Source organism: Pongo abelii, chromosome 16 (assembly GCF_028885655.2).
Source record: "Pongo abelii isolate AG06213 chromosome 16, NHGRI_mPonAbe1-v2.0_pri, whole genome shotgun sequence".
Lineage (NCBI taxonomy): Eukaryota > Metazoa > Chordata > Mammalia > Primates > Hominidae > Pongo > Pongo abelii.
Window position 1 is genome coordinate 94,324,209 of NC_072001.2, and position 15,702 is coordinate 94,339,910.

The window sequence follows — 15,702 nt, forward strand, 5'->3', positions numbered from 1 at the left end:
GAGAGAGGATGTGCACAAATGGTGTGATGTAGAAAAGATTCATCATCATATGGACAAGCATTTGTCTTTAGTCACCAAATGTCCTGCAAAATGTATCTACCCTCTAAATTTAGAGTCCGTGAAATTAATTGTGCAGCAAACATGTAGTTATGAGAACTATGAGTCAAATTCTCATTCAAGACCAGGACATGCTTATGACCCTCAAGAGCTCAAAATCTATCTGGCAATTCAGCTCCTTCAGTCAACAAATATTTTTTATTGGTTTACCTTATGCTAGACTCTGTGCTCAGGATCTGGGAAGAAAATAGCTTTTGTCACTCAAATAATTTGCATGTAGTTGAACAAACAGACATTAACAAACACAGAGAATTATTTGGTTACTGTAGGGACAGTCTCTATGAAATACCTGGTGCAATTCAGGTCCCCAATACTTGCTATAGAGCAAGAGCTAGCAAACAGTTCTGTAAAGACCCAGATGGTAAATATTGTAGACTTTGCAGACCCAGATGGTCTCTGTCACAACCACTCAACTCTGTCACTGTAGCACAATAGCAGCTTTGAACAACATGTAAACAAATGGGCGTGACTGTGTTCCAATTAGACTTCATTTACAAAAAATGGTCAGTGGGCCAGATTTAGCCTGCGGGCTGCAGTTTGCAATTCCCTGATTTAGGACCACTGTAAATAAAATTGAGATATAAAATAAAGAACCTCTGCATAAAGAATTGTCCCTGGGGGCTCTTAAAAATGGCTGTACATGTTTGTGTTTAACTAAAGGGCCATTTAAAATGATTAGAACTGTGTCAGATAAAACCATGAGGGCACCAAAAGAGACAGAGTATATGCAAACAGAAGAAAGGGCTTGAGAAGCAAGGATATCACCTAGAGTGATATGCTTTTTAAACACCAACATAATTTTAGTGTAGTTCTTTTTCATATTAAAAAATTCTGCTACCTGCTTTTAAGTATAAATAGTAGATTTTTTTTTTAAAGGACAAAACCAAGCAACCAACAAACAACCAACAAAAACCAAAAACCCCAAACAAAACAAAACCATCTCCAACTGATGTAAACATTTCCGAGACATTAATTTGTTTTGCAGTATTCTCAACTGAAACCCTGGGTCCCTGTGAGTCCAAATTGGCAATGTCGGTAATGATTTCATGCCCTGCTGGTCTCTCTGGCACCGTGGTGCCTGGCAGCCTCATTAACAGAGCTGCAGTATGGTTGCAGCTCTTGCTGGCTCCTAGGGCAAATGCTGGGAGTTGCGGGAATGTGGTCTTAATCTGGGGAGTCCAGGTTTTTGTAATTTTTGCTTTTAGTGTCTGCCCAGAAGATGCTGTGACTCAGCCCAAGAGGAGCAGGCAGACCCTCTGAACATAGATGGACTTCCTGTGCACTCGTGGGACCCTCTTTGTGGTCAAGAAAATGAGTGTCTAAATGGATCCAGGGGGCTGGATGATTTGAGGATTTCATGAGGCCAGAATTTCCACACGCTGTCACATGGAATCTTCAGAGTCACCATGTCAGTTAGACGATCTTTGTCCTTCAGTGTGAACATGCAGAAACAGATTCAGAGAGTTTTATCTAAGGTCACATAGCTCATAAGTGTTGAGCAGGGGTTTGATCGAAGGTCTATTTGACTTCAAAGTCTATGCCCATTCTGCCACACCATACTGCCTTTCTCTCACGCCTCGTTTGTGGGAAGGAGGTCATGCCATGCACAGGCTGCTCTCTGTGTCATCAAGCACCTTATAGATCACTTGGAACACCAGACTGCTTCCAACAGAAAGGAAACATGGTGTGCTGATAATGATGTGGGCACTGGAGTCCAACCTCTAGGGTTTGGCAACTGGGTATGTCCTATATGTCATTGATCTGCTAGTGACCTTGGGCAAGTTATGACTCCTCTAATTCTCGGTGTTTCCATCTGTAGAATAAGAGCAGTAATACAGTGCTGTGAGGACTAAATGAGATAATGCAGGTGTAAAACAACCCACACTTGTTGCCACCTCAACAATGATTAGTTCTTGTTACTTTATGTTCTGCCATTCTCCTGTCTGGCATTTGCAGTGAACTATAGCTGCAGTGAGATGACGAAGCAACGTGGCCCTGGAGCCAGTTGCTTGGATTTGAGTCCTTGCTGTGCCAATTCTTAGTAGTGTGGTTTTGGGAAAGTTGCCTGGCTTCTCTGTGCCTTGGTTTCCTTGTTTGCAAAATGGAGATAATAATAGTATCTACTTCATAGGATTGTTTTGAGGATTAAATGAGGTTAATCCATTTAACATGACTAAAACTACCTGCACCTAATCAGTGCTCAAGATATCTTAGTTATTATTATTGTCGATTGTGGTTGTTATTATTACTAAACTGATTGCTTGATAATGACTCAGGAACAGATTTTCTCAGGTGAGACTGCAAATTTCTTTCAGCCAATGTTTTTTATGGTAGACTTCTAAGATCAAGCTATCCTACCTCAGCTGGCGAAAAGGCTGTTTATGTTTGAGTGCTGCTAACTCAGTTCTCTCTTTCCCCATCCTCTCTCTGTTTTAAAAAGAAACTCTCTGGTTGGGTGTGGTGGCCCATGCCTGTAATCCCAGTGCTTTGGGAGGCTGAGGTGGGAAGATCACTTGAGCCCAGGAGTTTGAGATCAGCCTGGGCAACATGGTGAAACCCGTGTCTACAAAACACAAAAGAAATTAGCCAGATACGGTGGTGTATGCCTTTAGTTCCAGCTACTCAAGAGGCTGAGGTGGGAGGATTGCTTGGGCCCAGGAGACGGAGGTTGCAGTGAGCTATCATTGTGCCACTGTACTCTAGCCTGGGTGGAAGAGTGATACCTTGTCTCATTAAAAAAAAAAAAAAAAAGAGACAGAGAAAAGAAAAAGAAACTTGCTGAAAATGATGTCTTTACACTTGACTCCTACTTGACGGCCCAGGAAAGGAATTCAGTAAGAGAAATCTCCACTCCCAAATTCAAGTGTCAAATCATAGGATATTTTGCTATTTTTTTCCTGGAAATGAATGAATCCGTTTTGGAAAATAAAGAAATGTCCCTTGGCCAGGTGACAAAAATATGTGGGTGCTGCTGTTCTGTTTTTCTGAGCTTTTAGAGAGATGAATGTTTGCTTCTCTTGAGCATTATGTTTTATTGGATCTTCATCTAGAACTGTCTCACTTGGGAAAGAAAAAGATCTGTGAGTATATAGTTAACATTAAAGGCTCAACCCTGCTTAGTGTCCAGCAGTTGGTCTCCTTCAACTCTCAATGAAGGAGAAGGCATTCATTTGTTAATTAAACTCTTCATCCATTCTTTTAAAAAATTGATTGAACATTACCACATGCCTGGTAGTCCTCTGGTTTATAGCAATACAAGGAGACAAAGTCCTGGCACTCAATGAGTGCCACTAATGGTGGAAATAGAGGTCACACAGAGATGTTAAATGCAAACACCACAATATAATCATGCAATGCAACATTCGGTATTATCACTTTTATTCAGATAGGAAGGAAACAAAGACAGTGTAAAGGGATAGAGCTTGAGGGTGATGGTGGCGGCGGGGGGGGTGGTTCTAGAGTTAGGTGATTTGTTTTTGCAATTGCTCTATTAATGATTGTGTGACCTTGGGCCAATCTGAAGTCTTTCTTCTGAGATTCCACAGTTTTTGGTGGTTGATGAGTGAATCCACATGTATTTTAACTTTTCATGTGATAATTATGCATTTTCTGGGTATGTAAAAAAAAAAAATCACCCAAACAAATGACTAAACTTAGGAAGCTCAGGGCTGTGTGGCAAGGTAAGCCATTTGGTTCTTACAAATGACATCACTGACAACGGATTGCCATGTTTAGGAGTGCGGACTTGATTCCACTGGCAATGGAGAGCTGTTTAATGGGGAGCTATGAAATATGCCTTTGAGGAAGGAGGTGATAAGATGGGGCCTGTGGTTTAGGATGATCACTCTTCCCCAGTGATTTTGGTACTGAGAGTGCTTCTAGAGGAGCAGAATTTTGAGGATGAGTTTTCTGAATTGGTTCTGGGGTTTCTGGAATTGGCTTTCTAATCTGATTAGATTTAAATATACTTTTTTTTTTAGTGTGGGAGCCTTGTCTCCCTGGAGCTATTACTATTAAATGGCAAAAACTGCAATTACTTTTGCACCAACTTATAGGATGACAATATTGGCGACACATAAGGCAAACCAACCCCATCCTTTTCTGCCTGCATTTGATAAATTGACACCAATTTTTCACAACTGCAAATAAGCACCTCAACCTGGAACTGTGGGCTGTTCCCTACCTTCATGCCTATGAAAGTGAGCTTTACTTTCAGGCAAGAGTTCCATGTTTTTTGCCTGCAGAGTTTTCATTTCTTGGAAGGATCCAGTGACTTGTTGTGTATTTTATTGGCTGTTAGTTTCTTGCCGTCTGCAGTGAAAAGACTCTGGGAGTTATACCTTTCAGAAAGTGATTTAGAATCTAACAGTTGACCCCTGGGGCATGGTGTCTGTGCCAGCCATACGGAGGACACAGAGCAATGTCAGATGGGGAAGATTCATTAGAATAAATTGTGAGCTGAATTTTCATGGCAGCTCAGAGATAGATATATTACTCTGCTGTCATGAAAGATTATCCTGTGATTGTTTTATATGCAAATTCTAGCCAAGCATCAGGGCAGAATATTTGATTTATGAGCCGTGTTTTCTTTAGGCCTAAATTCATTGTCAGTTCCTGAAAGGAGGAGCCACTCTGTGTCTCAGAAGGGGGTGGCATGGAGGGGGGTCACTTGTCTGGCACAAAATATGTCCTCAGTGACCAAGTATTTACCTACTTACTCATGATGGTGAAATCCACCACTGGGAATTTCCATGTATTTCTTTCTGTGTTTGATTTATATCAGTTGTTCTTATTTATACTGTTTAGATCATGTAATTCTTCAGGATAGACTGATTACTTGATGCTCTTGTGAAAAAAAAAAAGCATCAGAAGAAATAGAATAGACTTAAAATGAAGGGCTCCCTTAGCAGACATACACGGATTGCTGTGTTTAGGAGTGTGGAGTTGATTCCACCCATAGTGGAGAGCTATTTAGTGGGGAGCTATGAAATATGCCTTTGAGGAAGGAGGTGATAAGATGGGGCCTGTGGTTTAGGATGATCACTCTGCCCCAGTGATTTTGGTACTGAGAGTGCTTCTAGAGGAGCAGAATTTTGAGGATAAATTTTCTGAATTGGTTCTGGGGTTTCTGGAATTGGCTTTCTAATCTGATTAGATTTAAACAGTTTATTTTTTGAGTGTGACATATTGTTATAGCAGTAGTTCCTTTTGAATTTTTCACATTTAAAATATAATTTCAACTTTTATTTTAGATTCAGTGGGTACATGTGCAGATATATTGTATGATGCTGAGGTTTGGGATACAAATGATCCCACCACCCAGGTAGTGAGCAAAGAACCTAACTGTTTTTCAGTCCTTTCTCCTCTCCAGTAGTCCCCAGTGTCTATTATTCCCATCTGTACGTCCATGAATACCCAATATTTAGTGCTCACTTATAAGTGAGAATATGCAGTGTTTGGTTTTCTACTCCTGCATTAATTTTCTTAGGATTATGGCCTCCAGTTGCATCCATGTTGTTGCAAAGAACATGATTTTGTTCCTTTTTATGGCTGTGTAGTATTCCATGGTATATATGCACCACCTTTTCTTTTTCCAGTCCCCTGTTGATGGGCACTTATGTTGATTCCATGTTAAAGACCCTTTTGACTCTATTTCTAGGAGTAAAGAGAGCACTGATAGTCCATGTTGTGATGTGGCAATGAAGATACACAAAATATCACTAGATACATCTAATCAAATACTTATAATAGCAAGAATCTGGGTTACCAAGTACATGATACCTTCAAACATTGTTGTCAAACTAATGAGTACAAAGACTTTGGCTGTTAGCACTAATGTTACTGGACAAAGTGGGGGAAAGAAATGAACGAGCCCAAGGACTCAAACTCCCAGCTCAAATGCTGCATAAAGGATTTGAAAGCTTCTGTGTTTCCCTTGAAAGAGATCATTATCTCCTGAGATTGCTGAAACCCAAACGCAGAATCTCATTCTGTGAGTGGCTGAATTACAGTGAAAATTGAATTCCCAGCCTTGCAGGGTATCTTCTGTTAAAGTGAGAACATTGACTGGGAAGGAATGAGATCCTGAAAGTCATCATGGGGATGTGTGGGAAGACTGATAAAATTGGGAGCACTGAGCCCCTAAATTCTGATGAGTCTTCTTTGACAATATAAGCGTCCTCTCTGCCCCCGTTCAGAGGAGATGAACTCTGCATTGACTGAGGAGGCTGTAATTGCCTCTCCTGAGGCAGTTACCTTGCAAGACTTGCTGATTCTCGTCAGGACCCACCCCCTCTACTCCTCTTTGCTTCTAGACCTATAACGAGAGTCAAGTCCCATCAGGCCTCTAAAGGGGAGGCACAATGTGTGGACCATGAAGAGGTGGCTAGACTCCAAAAGAATGACTTGATTTTTCTAATTTACACACACACAAGCTGGAGAATATGTGTAGGAATGGATATTAAGGGTGTGGGATACTGGTGGAAGAGACTTAAAGTTGGGTCAGGCTAAATTTACTGTTTTGGGCCCACTAAGCAGAAATTCTGCATTTAATGTTGCAGCTTGTAGGGCTGGAAAAAACTCTACCATTTGTTTCATTGGTTGGCTGAAATGTAGACTAAAATGTGGCCCACAGTAAATGAAGTCGAAATGCCAGACCTGTGTTGGTTTATGGTAGAGGAAGAGATTGAAAGGCCTAGGAATATTTGCATGTTAGAGTGGATTTTTCATTTCAGACCTACTCACCCTCACTGGGAGGGTTCAGAGGACACATCTTTTACCATGACTATGTGAGTTTTTTGAGGGGGTCCTCAGTGTCCTTAAAGAGATCTGTGATTACTGTGCTCTCTGGAACAGACCTTACAGTGTGGACTGTAGTCACAGAGTTGCAACACCTAAATGCAGTGGGAATAATAGGATCCCAGGGTGCAAGGGCCAAGTGGTGGCACTCAGTCACCAAAGGCAAGGGGAGTGTGGTTATTGTAGTGGACAGCAGAGGCAAAGCAGAAATCAGAACAGTCTGACCTATGTAGACCTATGGTACTGGCTAGTTCATTGTGGCATTTTTAGAAATGAAATAAATAGGAAGCTACTAAACTCTTACTTGATCTGTATAAGAGTAAAGTTCTAGGTCAAGTGATCAGAAGTCTCATGAAATATAGAAACAGAGCACCATGGCTTCTCGGTCAATTCCCAGACTTGAGCCAGTTTACAGACCCAGAACCCCTTGAATGAAAGGGAGGCCGAATCTCCTTGGGGAGGGACCCCAGTAGATTGCCAAAAATTTATACCATTAATCTTTCTCTCAGTGTTCCCCAAAGAGACCTGTGGGCTTTTACTAGGTGACTGTGCACTGGGGAAAGGAAAATAGTCAGACCTTTTGAAGATACTTGCTCTGAACTGACACTAATTCCAAGAGCCTGAAAACGTCACTGTGGCCCATCGGTCAGAGTAGGAGCTTATGGGGATCAGGTGATCAATGGAGTTTTAGCTCAGGTCCATCTCACAGCGGGTCCTCAAACTTGTTCTGTGGTTTTTCCCCCAGTTCAGGAATGCATAATTAGAACAGACATCCTCAGCAACTGGCAGAATCACCATATTGGTGAAGAAAGGATCATCGAGGAGAGAGACTGGAGGTGGGAGAACCCATAGAATGTTATTGGAGTAAGAAATATGCAATTCCTAAACTAGTCTTTAGAGGTAATAGTAGAAGCCATTTGAGTGTTTTGAAAAATTGAGGTTTTTATGTAGGCCTTAAAAACATTTCTGCTATAAGCACCATTATTTTCTTGTACAATTTATGCAAGGAAGAAAACCCTTCTTAACATCAAGAGATTTACATTTTTACACAGTGGGTTGTGTTTATTATAATACAGTCAGTGAATTCATAGTCAGAGGGTTGACTATTACAAAGCTTATGAGTAAATTCACTTTTCTGTAACTAACACACAATGAATAGAAATAAGTTCTTCTGCAGTCAACCAACCAACCACCTAGCCAGCCAACCAAAAAGCAAGCTCCGTACTCTCAAGATTAAGAGCAATGTCACAATTAAACCACCGGGGGTTAAAAAAAAAAAATCTCTCGAGGAAAAGGTCTTGCACACAAAACACTCATTTTATCATGTGAGATACAGATTCAGTATGGATTTAGCTTTGAATATGACACTTTCCCCACTTGTCTACTGCTATTTTTTGTGCCTTTCAGCTTATTCCAACATCAAAGGAGAGAGCCTACTACCCGTCTCAAAAGCACTTGTGTCAACAACTTTAAATTATTAACTCCTTGTTGAAACTTACAGTTTCTGAGTTATTGGATTTTGATCAAGATTTAATCAAAGATATGTGGAGCTTGTGTAGATTTTAGTTTTACTGGGAATAAACAGCAATGTCTGGAAAGAGAGGGAGAAGCAAAGATAGAGAGGGGTAGAGAGAGAAAAGACAGGGTGGTAGAGGATGGTTCTTAGCTCCCAAGGATGTTGGGAAAATTAAATGAAATTACCCCTGCTAACTGCCCTAACTACTCTGCTCAGGATCTGCACACAGTAGGTGCTTAGTCAGTACTCATCCTGCTCCCCTGATCCAGCTGCAAAACCTGATGTTTTAGCTTCTCAGTTGTTTCAACATTGATTAAAGCAAGGATGTCTCAGGACATTCTGTCCACTTTGCCTGCAGAATATCTCCCTTGGCAATGTCACCTTCAAAGACTTTAATGAGTTATTTTTCCTCCACCATTAAGTGCACCCTTCTGGAAGACCTGGTAAATGAAAGATGTTTAGTAACTACCAATTTGCTAATTATCAGAATAAACATATGTTATTTATTTATTTATAATGATTCACCTATATTTATGTTTATATTTGCTTCCACAGTGGAAAACTTCACCAAGAATAAAAAAGACTCATAAGACCCTTGACCCACATGTTGGAAAATATGATCTTCCAGACCACAGAAAGCGCAACAGAAATGAATGGGAGGAATTCTTAAGTAAATTGGCATATTTACTGAGAATGGAGGTGGAAGTTGCAGAGTTGGGAGTGGGCTGGAAATATATAAAACTCATTCCCTGTACAAGTATATGTAAGCTTTTGACCTTGGTGGCCCAATGAAGAGGGTTTAGAGATGGATCTTTTATAGAATCATAAGGGACTTTATTCTGGTTATCTATTATTGCATATCAAACAAGCAAGCAAACATATGCTCCCCGTAGAACCAAAACCTCCATGCCATTTACTTTGTTTATAAATCTGCAGTCTGGGCAGACACCTGGCCCCTGTTCCACTTGACATTACCTGGGGCAGCTGGAAGGTGGGGGCTAGAATCATTGGAGGGCTCACCCACACAAATATCCCACAAATATGGGGCTTCTTTTGAGCATCTCTCTCTATCTCCATATGATGTCTAAATGTGATCTTTCCAGCATGGCAGCTCCAGGGTAGCTGGATTTTTTTTTTTTTAACCTGTTGGCTTGGAAAGAGATCTTGAGAGAGAAAGACAAGCAGAAGCCTTTTGTGACTTTGCCTCAGAAGTCAAGCATGTTATTTCCTTGAATTCTATTTGTTGAGATAGTAATAAAGACCAGTTCGATTTCAAGAAGAGAAGAAATAGACTCCATCTTCTAAATGGAGGAAATGACAAAGTTCTGGAGAGCATGCGAGACCAGAAATATCGCTGAGCTATTTTTGTGCAGTATGGTCAGTTACTGCCTTTCTTTAGAATGAGTCCTCTGTGTGGCCCCTCTCAAAGTCATGCACTATTGACATGTTGGGCTGGACAATTCCATGTTCTGAGGGGCTGTCCTTTCCATTGTAGGATGCTTAGCAGCATCCCTGGCCTCTACCCACTAGATGCCTGTAGCACCCTGCTCCCAGTTGTGACAACCAAAAATGTCTCCAGATATTGCTAAATGTCCCCTGGGGGGCAAAATCACTTCCAGTTGACAACCACTGCACTAGACAAATGTCCTTAATCCTAACTGCCCAATAGAATCACCTGAGGAGCTGCTGACAAAAACCACAGGCTGTGCTCTAGAATAATTAATCCAGAATGTCTATGGATGAGTCATGGGCATATACATTTTTTAATAGCTCTATAGTGATACTATTGTGCAGCCAGAGTAGAGAACCATGTAGTTTATACAAAGACTGTGTATCAGTAGGAGCTGCTGAGATGTCAGGGTTTTTGCTTATCGAGCTGTATTAAAAAGTAGGAACGATCCCCACATGGCTTCCTTCATGTATTTGCGATGATGTTTGGAATATTTGCACATATCTTGGGTAGTATGAAAAAATGGAACTGCATTAAAAAATCTTGTACAGTGATTTACAGATTTTCAATGGTTTTCCTAATCACTCTTATTTGATCTTTAAATGACTCTGTGAGATGAGTAGAGTGATAGTCTGTATTTATGCAATGAGGGGAGTGTTGCTCAGAGACCCTAAGGCAAGAGTGCTGGACTCCAGTTCCTAATGTGATTTTCCTGTCCTGTGTTGCCACTCATTGTCACTATGGGTTCCTTTATATGAATGAAGTTGAAAGGTTTATTTTCTCCCATACAGACTTCTTCATAGAAAGAAAAAGAAACTGATACGAATAAATCAGTTGTTTCCCACTGTCTTATATAACCGGTTACTTTTTTTCTAATTTAAAAGCAAATTATAATAATTATACTATTACCACCACTACCAAGAGTTATAATTTGATAAGCTCTTTCTTTGCATCCATTTTGTACTAGGTATCTTGTATTATACCATTTCTAACCTTTATAATGACTTGCAAGACAAACATGATTTTCACTGTTTAACAGATGAGAAAACACAGGCTTTAAGAGGGTAAAGTAACTTGTAAAAACTAGTCAGTGACAGATCTAGGATTTCAAAAATCCAGTTATATCTGACTTCAAAGTCTGTTGCTTCTCCTTTATCTTGCTGTCCCACCTCTGGAAGACTTTTCCAGGTGCACATTACACACATAACCTTAAACAACTTTTATGCAAAATGCGTGACTCCAATAAGATGCAAGTGTGAAGAAGGCATTGGCCTCTATCAGGGAGCTGGAGTCAGTGCCAGCCCATCTCTGTAGGCGAGAGAGGGATGTTGTTTGTGTCCCAGCCAATGGGTGTAAAATCAGCACCCAGCTGATATCATTGGAAGGGGAAACTGCAGGGATCTGCAGTGATCCCTGAGGCTAGACTGTCAGCCTAGAATAGGCTGCCAGAGAGCTGAGTGGTGACATTGCCATCCTTTGTGTCAGGGGCCCAAGAGATGATCCGTCACTGAGTATGGAGCAGACCAACAGAGCACAAAGAATTTCCCGCAACCCTTCCGCCAGCAACCCCGTCAGACAGAGAACACTCGGGTCCTTGGTGGAGCTCATGACTGCCAGCTAAAATGACTCTTTGAGGCCAGTGGGTGTAAAATTCCTCTTTATTTTGTAAATCTTAACCAGCACTAGCTCAGATGAACTGATTTTCACTTTGCAAAGGATTGATTTTAATTTCAGAGAAGAAAGCTGGAAAGTCACAAATATTAGCAGGGATGGAAGAAAGCGGGTGTGATAGAAGGTCCTGGAAATGTAATAGCCTTTGAAATGCCCCATGGGGTCCACTTAACAGGCTGGATGTGAACATCCTCTTCTCCGTGTGGGCTGGCCTGGCTGCTTGAATGTGTGTAGTGTACGCTTTCTGTTTCACCACTGGAGATTTTGCTGACTCAGAGGCATTCATCAGTCTCTGCTGGGGATGTGCAGAAAATAGTCCAAAGTTTTGTCCTTGCCTTGTCCTGTCTGCGTCACCTCTCTGTGGGTCCTAGAAAAGGAAGTCTTGTGCTTGAAAGGAGACGTGATAACAGATTATAAGGTATAAGGCATGAATTACAAAATTATAGTACCATCTAATATTAGAAATGAAAGAGAGGAAGGAGACCTCCTAGCATGCCCTTCGTTTCTGACTTGAAGAAACTGAGCCCCAAGGAGAAAGTGACTTGGTCACGGTCATATACTCTCATACCAGAATCTGGGACTCCTGACTATTGGCCCAGAATTCTTTCCCCTGTGCCACGTTGTCTTGCTGTTTGCTTGTAAGGGATGATTATTTAAACCAATCAGATAATCTTTCATTAGTATGGTTTCTTTTTTAGGAGGCAGCATGTGTATAGGGTGCATTTGGCTTCTGGTAACAATAGCTTTGAATCATAAAGATACTCATTATTTATTGATCAAGAATTTTCAAAGTAGGTGGTACCAGAGTTGGTTCGATGACTCACTGATGTCAGGGCATGAGGTTGGCATGTCTGCGATTCTCTTTACTTTCCATGGCAGTCACAAGATGGTCACCATAGCTCTAAGCTCTAAGTCCCCCGATAATGGCTTTCCAATCATCTGGCAGGTGTCCACCAAGTCTTATGGCTTGCCTGGATTAATCACTGGCAAGAAGAATTGGATGAAGATGACCATCTTAAATGAACTATGATTGATCCCCTAGGGTTGAGTGTGTCTGAGGAGGCAATCTCTCTGAACACATTTAATACCTGAACAAAAGCCAGGGTTCCCTTAGCAAGGAAGAAGAGGGAAAAGGGCTGTTGGGAACATGATCAACAGAGTCTATCACAGGCATAAGGTTTTTAAAGGTAGGCTGTTTGACTTCATATCTTGGCTACATCACTAACCCTATCATCTTACACAAGTAACTTAACCTCCCTAACCTTGGTTTCTTAATGTGTGATATTAAAATACTATTAGTACCTGCCTACAGAAGCATTGTGAGGATTAAATAAGATAAAACACATAAAGGGCTCATCACAGTCCCTGGCACACAGTAAGGATCCAGTAAATATGAGCTTGTATTTGTATATTTTTAACTTTTCACTTTATTCAGTAGCTCCTTAAAGAGTCAACTTACTCACGGGCTTGTTTACTGATGAACAAGAGGTGTAAGTCTCTCCTGTCCTGTCATGGGGCCAACATTTTAATAAAGAAAAAGACTAAAAAACCCCAAAAAACCAAGATGGCTCTCTCTGACCTCCATTTTTCCACTGGCAAGAGTAAAGAAGATTCTAGAATTCAATGTATTCTTGGTAGGCTTCACAGCATTTTTTCTCCCCAGTACTACCAGCCTTGCCACCAAGATCAGGACTAATTTCATTATGCTCTTTATCCCTGTATGTCAATCACTGTGAGAGGTTCATGTCTTCCAGGACACCCCTTACCACCCATATTTGCATTCCCCTATGGCACTGTACATGCCTCTGTTCCCCTATGTTTCCCCCTTCTCCTCTGAGGATGTTAATTAGCCCTGCAGCCTCAGATGAGTGCTCTTGGCCCCGTCACAGCCTCCACTTTTGTACCATTGCTCTTTCTTGCTCCCCCTGGACATTTCCAGGCCATTCTCCCTCTCTCCTCACTAAAAGATCTCATATTCAGTCTCTTGTCATCAGAGAGTATCACTTACTACACATTCTTGTTGCAGTCATCCACTGACCCCTGGGCCATGTGCTCTCATTCCTGGAAAATTTTAGTTCCAGGTTCATCACTGTCACATTCCAACCATATTTCTATTATTGTCCTTGGAGATTTTAATAAGTGATTTCTATTATCCTGGTCTGTCGTTTCCTTAAAGTCCTCTCCAATCTTTAGCCTTTTAATCTCTTATTACCCCCTTGTTCTCACCACATTCCTCACTGAGCTTAATGTCCATGTCCATAATCACAGTCACTTTCTGTGCACATCACCAGCTTCCTTGCACCTCTCTTACTCTGCTGTGTTCCCCACCCTTGGTTGCATCCAACTTTTCCTCCATCTGTTCCTAAACCCTGTTGCTGCACATGGATGGTCAGGAACACAGAACATACAATGTTGCCCACTGGCCTCACTAAATTCATGATGCAGAGCCTCCAGAGGATCCTTTGTGCTACCAGCCATCATCCTTCATTTCCCTCATCCCTTCACTCTCTCCTCAATGGTTATTTTGTGTCTTATCCACTATTTTCCAATTTCCAGCATCTCTTCCTCATCTTCACTCTCAGATTAATAAACTCAGTTCCTCCTGAACTGAGAACAACAGACGTAACCAGAGAAGAACTTCCATAGCCCCTGTTATCACACCTACCTTCCTTGCTGCCTCTGTGCTGACCCTGTATTCTTGTGACAGTGGAGGAGCTCTAAGGCTCACTGGCCCCCCTGTATCCCATCCCCTCTCACTTCCCCGGAAAACCACTTTTGTAATCCTTTTTCTCATCATTTTGTAACTCCTCCTCATCAATATTTATCTCTCTATGGACTCATTCCCACCAGCACACCACACATTTCTTCAGTCTTGATCCCACACACATCTTTTCTATTCCCTTTCCAGTAAAATTCACTGAACCCAGTTCCTCACTTTCTGTTCTCACTTGAACCCACTTTCAGTGGAATGAATGAGTGAGGACGTTTCATCTTTAAGCAGGAATTAATCCTCGCCTCTTCAGAAACCTGTTCTTGTCTAGACCACTCTCGGCCTCCACTTGCTCAGTTCAGCAGTCAGCTCTCATCCTCAGCTTATTCACCTGTTCACAGCAACTCTAACAGTTAGCCACTCTCTCCTCCTTGATGCACTTTCTTTATTGGACATCTAAGCTACCTCTGTCTCCTCGTTTTCCAGCTGCCCATTGGCTGCTCCTTCTTGTTCTCCATCACTGGTCTCTCTTCATATTCCTGGCCTTTAAATGTTGGAATGTCTCAGTGCTCAGTCCTTGAATCTCTTGTGTATTGCCACTCACTTCTTTGGGGATCATGTTCATTGTCTGCTTTCATTACCATCCTTCCTCTGGATGCTACCTTTAAAATGCACCCAGAATTCAGCCACTTCTTACCACTTTCCTCTACCTACCAACCTGGCCGAAGTCATCAGCGTCATTCACTTGAAATACACGTGGTGGCCTGCTAACTGGTCTTTACGATTCCACCTGTTGGAGGGAGAGGCTATTGAGGATGGATGGTCAGGGAAGGCCTCTTTGAGATTTTGCCTGAAATATGAGAAGGAGCCAGCCATGCAAAGATTTGAATAAAGAACATTCTAGATAGGGAAAGAGCAGCATGAAGACTCTGAGGTGGGAGAGAGCATAGGACATCAGTATCCAGGGATTGCTCAATACTTGATAAAAGGGTGAATAGCAGAATAAGAGTAACTGTCACAGGATGAAGGGATTTAGCCCAGGAGTTACCTATTATTTTTTTAAATATGAATACTCACTTTCTGAACATGCTATTAAAGGCTGCACAAATCTCTGTCACACAGGGTTCTGAAATAGTAGGTGAAACTACTGTTTGGCTAGTAGTGTTTTAAAACTCAGAGATTTTATTAACAATCTAGATTTCTGGTTCTTTTTGAAGCTGTAGGAATAGGGTCTATCTTCTGTAACACAGCAGTTGGCTGAAGTTAGGTGGTGGCCGCTCCCTTTAGATGGGCATGTATTTCTCAGTCCCCACACTCCCTCTTAGGGATGTCTGGAAGTATCACCCATTTGTATAACCTGCCTGGGCCCTGTTGGCATCTGCTTTTGCCCTCTTAGGAGACCCCTTGACTATTCCTGTATTTCATCAGACACAATATTCT

At 41.6% G+C, this 15,702-nt stretch overlaps 1 protein-coding gene across 1 annotated transcript in view; it reads left to right on the forward strand.

The window, feature by feature from the left end:
• SV2B (synaptic vesicle glycoprotein 2B) overlaps window positions 1–15,702 on the forward strand; it is a 190,110-nt gene that overhangs the window by 123,351 nt on the left and 51,057 nt on the right. The gene's annotated exons all lie outside the window — the stretch shown is intronic.